At 46.1% G+C, this 10,576-nt stretch overlaps 1 long non-coding RNA gene across 2 annotated transcripts in view; it reads right to left on the bottom strand.

The window, feature by feature from the left end:
• The window catches only part of LOC146172423 (uncharacterized), a 501,238-nt gene that overhangs the window by 196,028 nt on the left and 294,634 nt on the right, over positions 1-10,576 (bottom strand). The gene's annotated exons all lie outside the window — the stretch shown is intronic.

Here is a 10,576-nt window from a genome sequence, read left to right as displayed (position 1 = left end):
GCAATTTTTAATTTGCTGTCAGAATGGTCTCGGCATGTAATATCCAAAAGTAATTTTCAATTTTGCTAGAACCATTTTTTGTACAAATTGATTGTTTTCTTTAACTGAGAGACATAGGACGTACCATAATATCCATACTTACACGCAGACCAGTGCAGCGCGGGTACAAATACGCAGTGAGCTCTAGCTCGAAGATATGCCACGCCTGCATCCTAACCTGCTATTTGTAAACTTTTCCACTTTTTATTTACAGTGGCAATGTTCAGGTCGTCAAGCGTAGGTTTTTAAACGAAGCGGCGCCCAGTAAAACTTTCGTGGGGAACAGGAAGGGGAAAGGCGAACGCGAGACTCGTGTCTCCGGATTCTTTTCGCCTCTCTCGAGGCTGCCCACATGCGACGTCGGCCGGAGAAACCGCATATATGTTGGAAATATCGTCCTTACCTGTACGGCCGTCACTTCACGGTCGTCACTGACCACCACGTCCTATGCCGGGTATCCCCTGAAAAATTTGTCCGGTCTTCTCGGGCGGTGGATCCTCCGCCTTCAAGAGGTACGACTTCACTGTCACTTACAAATCGGGCAAGAAACACAAGGACACCGGCGCTCTTTCTCGTTGCTCTATTGCTTCGCCGTCGCAACACCTGTCCTTGCATACCTCTCCTTTCCAAACGGAGTCGCGCCATTTAAAACCTACAGTTATCCAGTCTTTGAGCGTCGCCTCTACTGCACCCACGCCAGATATAGACTGCAATCTTGCTCACCACCAGAGTGCTTACCCTTACTGTCGAAAGCTGATTGATAGTCTCACCGGTGTTATTAGATCTCCAAATGCCCGTCTCCGTCATGGGCTCAGCAATTTCAAGTTACAAGATGTCAAATTCTTTTTGGCACAACTAAAGCCCACTGGGCCACACCTGGGTTCCTGTAATTCTTTCTTCCCTGCGTTCTAACATTCTACAAGCCTTTCATGACGACCCCCCCTGCAGGTCACCTTGGATACCACAATACCTACGACCGCATTAAAAGTCGTGTCTTCTGGCCTGGCCTTTCAAACTCAGTATTGAAATATGTAGAGTATTGCATCCCTTGTCAATGACGCAAGCGGTCTACATCGCCTTCTAGCAACCTTTTCCATGTCCTTTCACGCCTTTCGAAGTCGTCGGAATCGACTTGTATGGACCCCTTCCCTTGACTCCAGCTGGCAACCGCTGGGTCGTTACTGCTGTTGACCACCTTACCAGATACCCTGAAAGCCTAGCACCTCCTTCCGGCTCCGTTTCCGAAATCGCCAACTTCTTCCTCCACACCATACGTCTTCGCCACGGCTCCCCTCGCCTCCTTCTTTGAGATCGTTTCAAGTCGTTCCTCTCCACTGTCCTCGCAGAAGTGGTTCATGCTTCAGGCACGGTGCGCAAAGCTACATCTTACCACCCTCAGACTAGTTGCCTCACAGAAAGCTTTCATCGCACGCTTTCTGATATGCTATCCACCTACATTCACCCTCAGCGCAACAACTTTGACTCTTTACTCCCCTTTGTCATCTTCGCCTACAACACTGCCTTTCAACGAACCACCACCTACTCTCCGTTTTTTCTTCTTTATGGCCGCCACCCTACCTTCACCCTCGAAGCATCCTTCTTCTCAGCTTCCACTCCTTCTGCCGCGCCTTCCAACGAACAGTTCGTGTTTCGTATCGCACACTGCCGTGATCATGCCCGCCTTCAAACGGAAGCCACTCAAGCTTCCAGCAAAAGCACGTATGATACGACCCATCGCTCGGTGTCTTTCCGCCCTGGAGACGAAGTGTTACACTGGACACCTACTCGCATCCCCGGCCTGTGTGAAATGTTTCTGAACCGTTTTATTGGCCCGTGCACAGTTCTAGAACAAACTTCCCCGGTAAACGATCACACCACACCTGCATCGCCTTTTCGCTATCGTCGGTTTCGCGGCGCCTTGATTGTGCACGTGTCGCGTTTGAAAAACTTCAACCGGCGACCTTGAGATATAATTTGCGAAGACGATTGTCGCTTTCGTTTGGGACGGCGAAGGTTGTAAGCATTGGGAGTGAACTTCATCTTCATCTGAGCGTAATCATCATCGGAGATCGTGTCGTGGGAAGAAGACGAAGTGTTGATGAGCAGTGGTATAGTGTGCCTAGTATATTTCTGGGCACTATAGCTGTGGCTAGTCGGTAGCGCCGGCCAATCTGAAATTTAAAGGTTAATTTGCTGGTGCGTCCTTCTGCCTCACAATATATATATATATATATATATATATATATATATATATATATATGTGTGTGTGTGTGTGTGAAGGAGAAAGGAGGGTACTCGTTATAATACATGAAGGAACGAAGCCGACAGTCAGCGAGGCCAAGCAAAGCATTGGGAAGTGTACTTTGTCTTGTCTTTTTTATATTTACTCCGGTAATCACATAAATTAGTAATGTAATCTGTTTAGGGAAAAGATAAACACAAAGTAGAGGGAAAAGAACGTGCAGATGGTGGAGACCGAACCTACGACCTCCGAATATCTCCGACTGTCGGCTTCATTCGTTCATTTGACATTGACGTTACAATATATACACGTTGAGAAAAACAGTCAGAGGTGGTAAAGAAATAGTATGTATTGACGTTTCGGACGCGAAACCGGCCTTCGTCGGAAGAAACTTGGTTACAGGCAATGTCTTATATTTATACGCTAGGTCTATCATTGTCAGTACTGATGACGGTGACCATCTCTTAATAAACCAAGCCTAATATAAGTAACACTCATGTGTGATGTCCTGGTCATAGGGCTCTTTTCGGGGTGGAGAGCAAGAATAACACAAGAATTAGGAAAAGTAAAAATTTTAATCAGAGCTGGATGCCCCCGCTCACCCGACATTCATGAGGTTGCGTCTGGACGCCACTGCGATGATCCGGTGCTTGAGGTGGGAGATGATGGCCATAGCTGCAGGCAGCGCTCATGGAGATGGTGCACACGACGAGCTCAATAGGCGCGACGCCAGGACTAGCGAGCCGTCTTCGTATCTCCAGGCAGTCATCCCTCGGGTGACCAGGCAGGGTGGACCGCGTCTAGAGCATCTCTCGTTCCTCTCTGCTCCACCTTCCTTCTGTTGCTTTCCTTGTCACCTGTATGAGTGCTAATGCGAATTCTCGCGCTGGTTCAGACGAAAGCAGAAGTAAGAAGAGGAGCTATTTCACACTTGGCTAATGGCGGTAAACTTTTGAGCGAATAGCGAAATTTTGTCTAGCAGATCGATACCCTCCGTGCGACTTGTCCAGTGACAGGTGCAAAAACTCTTCCCGCGAGGGCGTCTGACATTTATTGCTGGCGTCGCGTTCGCGCTGGTTTTTGATAACATGGAGCTCACTCCTAAAACAGGTCATCACAAAGTAACGAATAATTCCAGCTGGACATTTCACGCTGCAGAAGCACTCATTACCCTTGACTGGGAACATACCATACTGGGCAAAGCCATCATCATCATCATCATCAGCCTGATTATACCCACTGCAGGGCAAAGGCCTCTCCCATATTTCTCCACTTAACCTGGTTCTGTGCTAGCTGCATCCACTTGACCCCTGCGAACTTCTTAATCTCATCCGCCCACCTAACTTTCTGCCGCCCCCTGCTACGCTTTCCTTCCCTTGGAATCCAGTTTGTTACCCTCAGCGACCATCGGTTATCCTCTCTTCGCACTACATGTCCTGCCCATGTCCATTTCTTCTTAATTTCTACTAGAATGTCGGTAACTTGAGTAATTTCTCTGACCCATTCTGCACGCTTTCTATCTCTTAATGTTACCCCTACCATTTTTCGTTCCATAGCCCTCTGGGTTGTCCTCAACTTAAGTAGAACTCTCTTGGTTAGCCTCCACGTTTCAGCCCCATAGGTGAGTACAGGTAAGATGCAACTGTTGTATACTTTCCTCTTGAGCGATACCGGTAAGCTGCTAGTCATAATCTGCGAGTGCTTGCCAAATGCGCTCCATCCCAATCGTATTCTTCTTGTTATTTCCTTTTCCTGGGCAAAGTGAAATGAGTCAAAATGTTTCCCAAGAACGCGCATGTTAAGGGGATAAAATGTGAAGTAACCAAATGATTGCTGAGGAATGGCCCGTCTACGATTCTGTCGTAGCTAGCGTGAGTGTGCGAACGAGAAAGCGGTGCCTGTTCCTCGTCGATCCTGTCGCCAAGTGTCAGCCCTTAAACATCTGACGGCATGGTTCTTACAGAGCAATTCATTTACGAAAATGCACACATTCATTTACATCGTGAATGCTTCAGATGAAATACTGCCCCCCAAAAAAGTCTAGATTGCAGTAATGCGAACGTTTTAGCGTTGCTGCTGCACACGGTGAATCGCATTTGCTGTAGTTATTATTACCAACCCCTCTAAACAGCACCCTCCTATCATGGCTGGTATCATCATTATCATTATTACCATTGCAACGTCATTGTGATTGCTACAATCATTCTCACACTAGAGAGTAAGAACTACAATGTTATTCTCACGATTCCGTGCCTGGCTCCAGTTTCCTTAACGATCGATACTTAAGCATAAGCAATGAGGATAGGGTAGTATTTTATGTAATTATGCTTTTGAGCTTCCACTCTATATGGTGGTCTGGAATATCAGGCTATCACTGTGACAGGAACGCAAGATCTGCTGGAATGCATTTTCGAGAGAGTATGCATTTGTTTCAGTTCAGTTCAGGCGTTCAGTCGTGTCCGGCTCTTCGTGACCCTATGGACCATGTCACGCCACGCTTTCCGGTCTCTCACTATCTTCTTAACATCACATAGCTTCATCTGCAATGCCTCGAGAATGCCATCTAACCATCGCGTTCGCTGCCTACCCCTTCTCCGGCGACCCTCAACCTTTTCCAACATCAAATCTTTCTCCAGCGACTCCTCTCTTCTCATCAGATGACCAAAGTAGCTGAGATTTAACTTTAGAATTTGACCCTCCAATGAGCAGTCAAGGTTTATGGTCGACAATATCGACTGATTTGATCTTCTGGCAGTCCAAGGAACTTTTAAGAGTCTTCGCCAGCACCACAATTCAAAAGCGTCAATTCTTCGCCGGTCAACCTTTTTCACAGTCCAACTCTCGCATCCATACATCACAACTGGAAAGGCCATAGCACGGGTTATACGGATCTTGGTTGGTAGACTAATGTCTCTGCTCTTTACTAGGCGGTCAAGGCTAACCATTGCTCTCTTTCCCAGAAGCAGGCGTCTCCTAATTTCATGGCTGCAGTCTCCTTCCGAGGTAATCTTGGCGCCCAAGAACAGAAAATCTGTCACAGCTTCCACTTCTTGTCCATTGATGCTCCAGGACTCTATAGGGCAAGACGCCATGATCTTCGTCTTTTTAATGTTCAGTTTAAGCCCAAACTTCTCACTCTCTTCTTGTAATCGCATCAGAAGTCTCTTAAGTTCCACTTCACTTTCTGCCATTAAAGTGGTATCATCCGCATATCTAAGGTTGTTGATACGTTTTCCAGCAATCTTCACTCCAGCTGAAGACTCGTCCAGACCGGCCTTCCTCATGATGCACTCTGCATATAGGTTAAATAGGCAGGGCGACAGTATGCAGCCTTGCCTCACCCCTTTCTCAATCGGAAACCAATCAGTAAGGCCATGCCCAGTTCTGACTGTGGCCTCTTGTCCTCCATACATGTTCCTGAGGAGACAGATGAGGTGAATTGGAACTCCCATCTCTTGGAGAGCTTGCCACGATCTGCTGTGATCTACGCAGTCAAACGCTTTCGCATAACCAATAAAGCAGAAGTAAATGGGTTTCTGGAACTCTCTTGCTTTTTCCATAATCCAGCGAAGGTTGGCAATTTGGTCTCTAGTTCCTCTGCCCTTGCGAAACCAAGCTTGCACGTCCGGAAGCTCCCGATCCACATACTGCTGCAGCCTACCTTACAGGATTTTTAACATCACCTTGCTAGCATGCGAAATAAGCGCGATCGTGCGGTAGTTGGAACAATCTTTGGCACTGCCTTTCTTTGGAATGGGGATGTAAACTGACCTCCTCCAATCCTGTGGCCACTGCAGGGTTGTCCAAATCTTTTGACATAATGTATGCAGTGTGTTAACAGCGTCGTGGTTGAGGTTTTGAAGCAACTCAGCTGGAATACCATCAATTCCGCTAGCTTTGTTCTTAGCAAGGCTGGCTAAGGCCCATTCAACTTCACTCTTCAGGATGCCCGGCTCGAGATCAGTAATCACAACCGTCCTATGTTGGGTTTGCACATCCGGGTCCTTCTTGTACAGTTCTTCTGTGTATTCCTGCCACCTCTTCTTTATCTTTGAGGCTTCAGTGAGGTCCTTGCCTCGTTTGTCCTTTATCACGCCCAGCTTAGCACAGAAGCTTCCTTTGATATCTTTGATTGTCTTATACAGAGCTCTTGTGTTCCTTAATTGGCTGTTGTCCTCAACTGCTTGACACTGTATGTTCAGGAAGGCATTCTTATCGCTCCTTGCTATTTTCTGAAAATCCGCATTGAGAACCTTGTATCTTTCTCTTTCCCCCATACCTTTTGCCATCCTCCTTTCCTCAGCTATTTGCAAAGCCTCTTCAGATAACCAGTTTGCTTTTTTGCATTTCTTTTGCTTTGGAACTACCTTAGTAGCAACTTCTTGTATTATATCACGAACATCAGTCCACATCTCTTCGGGCTCTTTGTCTTCTAGATCTAATTCTTGAAATCGATTCCTCACTTCCACAGCATATTCTAATGGAATCTGATCCAGATCATACCTGAAAGGCCTTCTAGTTTTCTGCGTTTTCCTCAATCGAAGCTTAATTTTGGCAACAAGAAGCTGGTGATCGCTGCCACAATCGGCCCCAGGCCTTGTTTTTACTGCTTGTATAGCGCTTCTCCATCTCTGCCGGCAAATAATATAATCGATCTGATTCCTGTACAGACCGTCCGGTGAAATCCATGTGTACAGGCGCCTCTTGTGCTGTTGAAAATGAGTATTCGCTATGGTCAGGTTGTTTTCTTGACAGAACTCTACTAGCCTCTGCCCAGCTTCATTTGGCTCACCAAGACCGAACTTGCCTGTAATTCCGGATATTTCTTCACTCCCGACCTTAGCATTCCAGTCTCCTATGAGAAAAACGACGTCTGATGATGGGGTGCGGTCTAAAAGGCATTGTAGGTCCGCATAAAATCTCTCAACGTCAGCTTCTTCAGCAGCAGTGGTCGGTGCATAGACTTGGATAAATGTTATGTTGAAAGGGTGACCTTGGATCCGAAGTGAAATCATTCGGTCGTTTTTGGGGTTGTACCCTAGCACTGCTTTGCCCATTCTTCTGTTTACTATGAGAGCGACCCCATTCCTTCTCTCGGATTCGTTCCCACAATAAAAGACATAATGGTCGCCGGAGTTAAATTCTCCCATTCCGGTCCACTTGAGCTCGCTGATACCCAAGATATCAATGTTCAATCTGTCCATTTCTCGCTTGACGATATCCAGTTTACCTTGCGTCATAGATCTTACATTCCATGTTGCTATGTGATATATCTCCTTGCAACATCGGACTTTCCGGTCGCTTCCCGACACATCCACAACTGAGCGTCCTTTTGGCTTTAGCCCAGCCGCTTCATTCGCATTTGTTTATCGCCATACAAAAAGCTACCGGACCACCCGACTGGCTTTCAAAGGTGCAGACTTTGGTTGTTGTTGCGGGATTGTCATTGTCGCGAAACAATGCTAACATTGCCTGATCATGACATCCATAAAAATACATAGTCATGTGTCCTTCATATGTGATTGGGGTTTCTTTTCGTGAAGTAATGTATGTCAAAGTCAGGCAAATGGAGAAAAGCGAGATTTTGAGCGTGGCGGTACAGGTTAAAGAGATTTGCTGGGTACACGATACATTGAGGTTCCGTCACCAGTGGAGACAGGATTTTTATCCGTTTTTTATGACTGACAGGGTGGAGTGGGCACTTTCTGTCCATAGTTTCTGCGGATAGCTGATAGACGTTTTCTCATTTAAAACGCCACAACGAAACCGTAAAATATAATCCCCACAGCCACCCGCTCGCTGTTATGAATAAAATATGCCCCGTTTGATCCCAGCACTGCTGTGCTGCTGTCTTTGGAAGATTTCAAAGCTCCCTTATAGAGTTATGGAGACGTTTCACGAGCATAAAATGATTTTGAAGGATTCTGGATCTATATTAATAATTAAAGCGCACATTCGCCATTGATGATTTCTTTCAATTTACTGGAAAGAATGGCTTTGGCAAAGCAGAGACCTTTCGGGATTCCTAAAAAAGTTTCTTGCTTATCAGTGTTATTTTTTTTTCTTGTGCGTTCGCGCGCCCTGGAATAAAAAGATCAACAAAAAAAAACTAGAAGACGATGGCCAAGAATGCAGAAAGCGCATATGCCACTACGGGATAAAACTATGAACAGCCTTCGTGAAGTCATCTTTAGGAGTCTTGTATTATATTATTGCTAGTGAATAGTCATATACACCGACGTTATAAAAATGATAGCTCATACTTTGGAAGAAGGTTTGAAGGCATTCGCAAGATTTCGACAGCGAAAAGGGTTGCCTGGGCGCATATACGCTGAGGGCGTGCAAGGTTGCACCACCGATGCCACATTTCCTGCCGCCGCTGTTGGCAAAGAACCCGACGAGGAGAGTAACGTGCGACTTTAACCGAGCAACCAGGTAGAACGAGAGGAAGATGACGGCTTACGCGGTATGAATGAGCACTGAAGAAGGGTAGAGGGGGGAGCCTCAGTTCGCAGGTCGAGCCAACGTTTCGACAAATGGACTTGTATTCGTCAGGACGAAGACGAGTCCACTTGTTGAAACGTTGGCTCGACCTGTGAACTGAGACTCCGCCCCTCTTCCCTTGTTCAGTGCTATTTGTTAACCGTCATTGCCAAATCTGAGGTGGACCCAAATAGATTTCATTATGACTAGGTTAACACATGCCAAAGCATTGCCAGTTTTGATAGGATCGTCTTTGAATCACATTGGGCATGTTTTGCTGTCATTAAAATACATTGCTTCTTTATGAAAGCCTTAGAACTGTCCATGAGCTCCTTATCACTTTACACCACCATCTGAACACTTCTCCTAGAACTTGCTGTTACCTTCATATTACGTTATACAGCCTATCTACCCTTCAATGAAACAAACATGGCGTCGCCGTGACTGTGATGTTACATATTTGCTTTATACAAGGTATTGTTTGGTTTAGTGGGGTTTAACATGCCAATATGACTCAGGCTATCAGAGACGCCGTAGTGGAGGACTTCGGAAATTTCGACCACCTCGGGTTCTTTAACGTGTACTGACATCGCACAGCACACGGGCCCCTTGTTTTTCGCCTCCATCAAAAAACGGCCGCCGAGGCCGGGATTCGATCCCGCGTCCTTGGGAGCAGTAGTCGAGCGCCGTAACCACTGCGCCACCCCGGTGGGATTTCTACAAGGTATTCCTGCCGAATATGCTCTGATAGACTTTTTATATGGGATGTCTTTTTCTATTCATGAGGAGGCACTGAGACATCGCACTAACCGCTGAGAGCGCCTGATAATGCTAACGCATTGGAATGTTGGCTGCCGAAAGGTGCAATGTACTATGCTTCGTTAATATGCGATAAAACAACTGTCGTCTCATTCTGTACAGATTTTAGAAATGAATTTTTTTCTCTGAACTTCGTCGGACCAAGGCGAATTTTGGCGGTGTCCGAAAGCGCTTGTCTGTGGCAGTCGATGCCGTGGTCTGAGTCCAAAGCAAACACGCTGAGAAAGGTGGGCTTGCAATGTCTTCAATCTGGACTGTGGGAATTAGACGTAGTCGAAAGGTGATGCGATACCAAATTTGGAGCAGATGCCTCTGGAGTTTAATGAATTCGCTGGGAAACCTCGTAGCTGGTAGTTAATCGCTCCATGACGCCATCTTCGAGAATCACTTAGTTTACGTGGGCCGTGTGTCATCGAGAAAACTGGTGGCTTTGTACCCATGTGACAGTAATAAAAACAAGTATTTTCACAGTGCGCTTAAAGGTTTATGCTCAGGAATAAAGGCACAGCTCTGGTCCTTGCGTCGAAGCGAGCCTTGCGGAGAAAAGCATCTACCCAAAATTAGTGCCAGCACCAACCTAAATCCGTCGTTTCTACAAGGCATGTTAAAATCATAGATGTTACAGAAAAGCGGCCCACATTGCACAGCAGTTCCCTACAGAATATTATTCAGGGAATCATTCCGACAACTCACAGTTTACTCCTTCCTCTGTTCTAGAGCTAACAAATACACGTCCATTTATAGAGCTATAGGTGTAGAAAAGTAGCAATTTCACATGAAATGTGCACCTTTTGTGCTACTACAAATGCTTCTAACATACACTCGCTGCAACAGCTTTTCAGATGTTTGCAACTGGGCTGTAGTCGAAACCATTTTCATTTGATTTCGCACTAACATTTGCTGTGGAGAATAAAATCAGCCATATTTATACGCTCTTAAAACATGGAACGTGTTCCCTACTTGCTCAACGAGCGCAGGTGTTTTACCAATTCG

Source organism: Amblyomma maculatum, unplaced genomic scaffold, assembly GCF_055883805.1.
Source record: "Amblyomma maculatum isolate TAMU_Amacu unplaced genomic scaffold, ASM5588380v1 scaffold_13, whole genome shotgun sequence".
Lineage (NCBI taxonomy): Eukaryota > Metazoa > Arthropoda > Arachnida > Ixodida > Ixodidae > Amblyomma > Amblyomma maculatum.
Note: the sequence above shows the minus strand (reverse complement) of the source record. Positions and strands in the feature narration are given on the sequence as shown.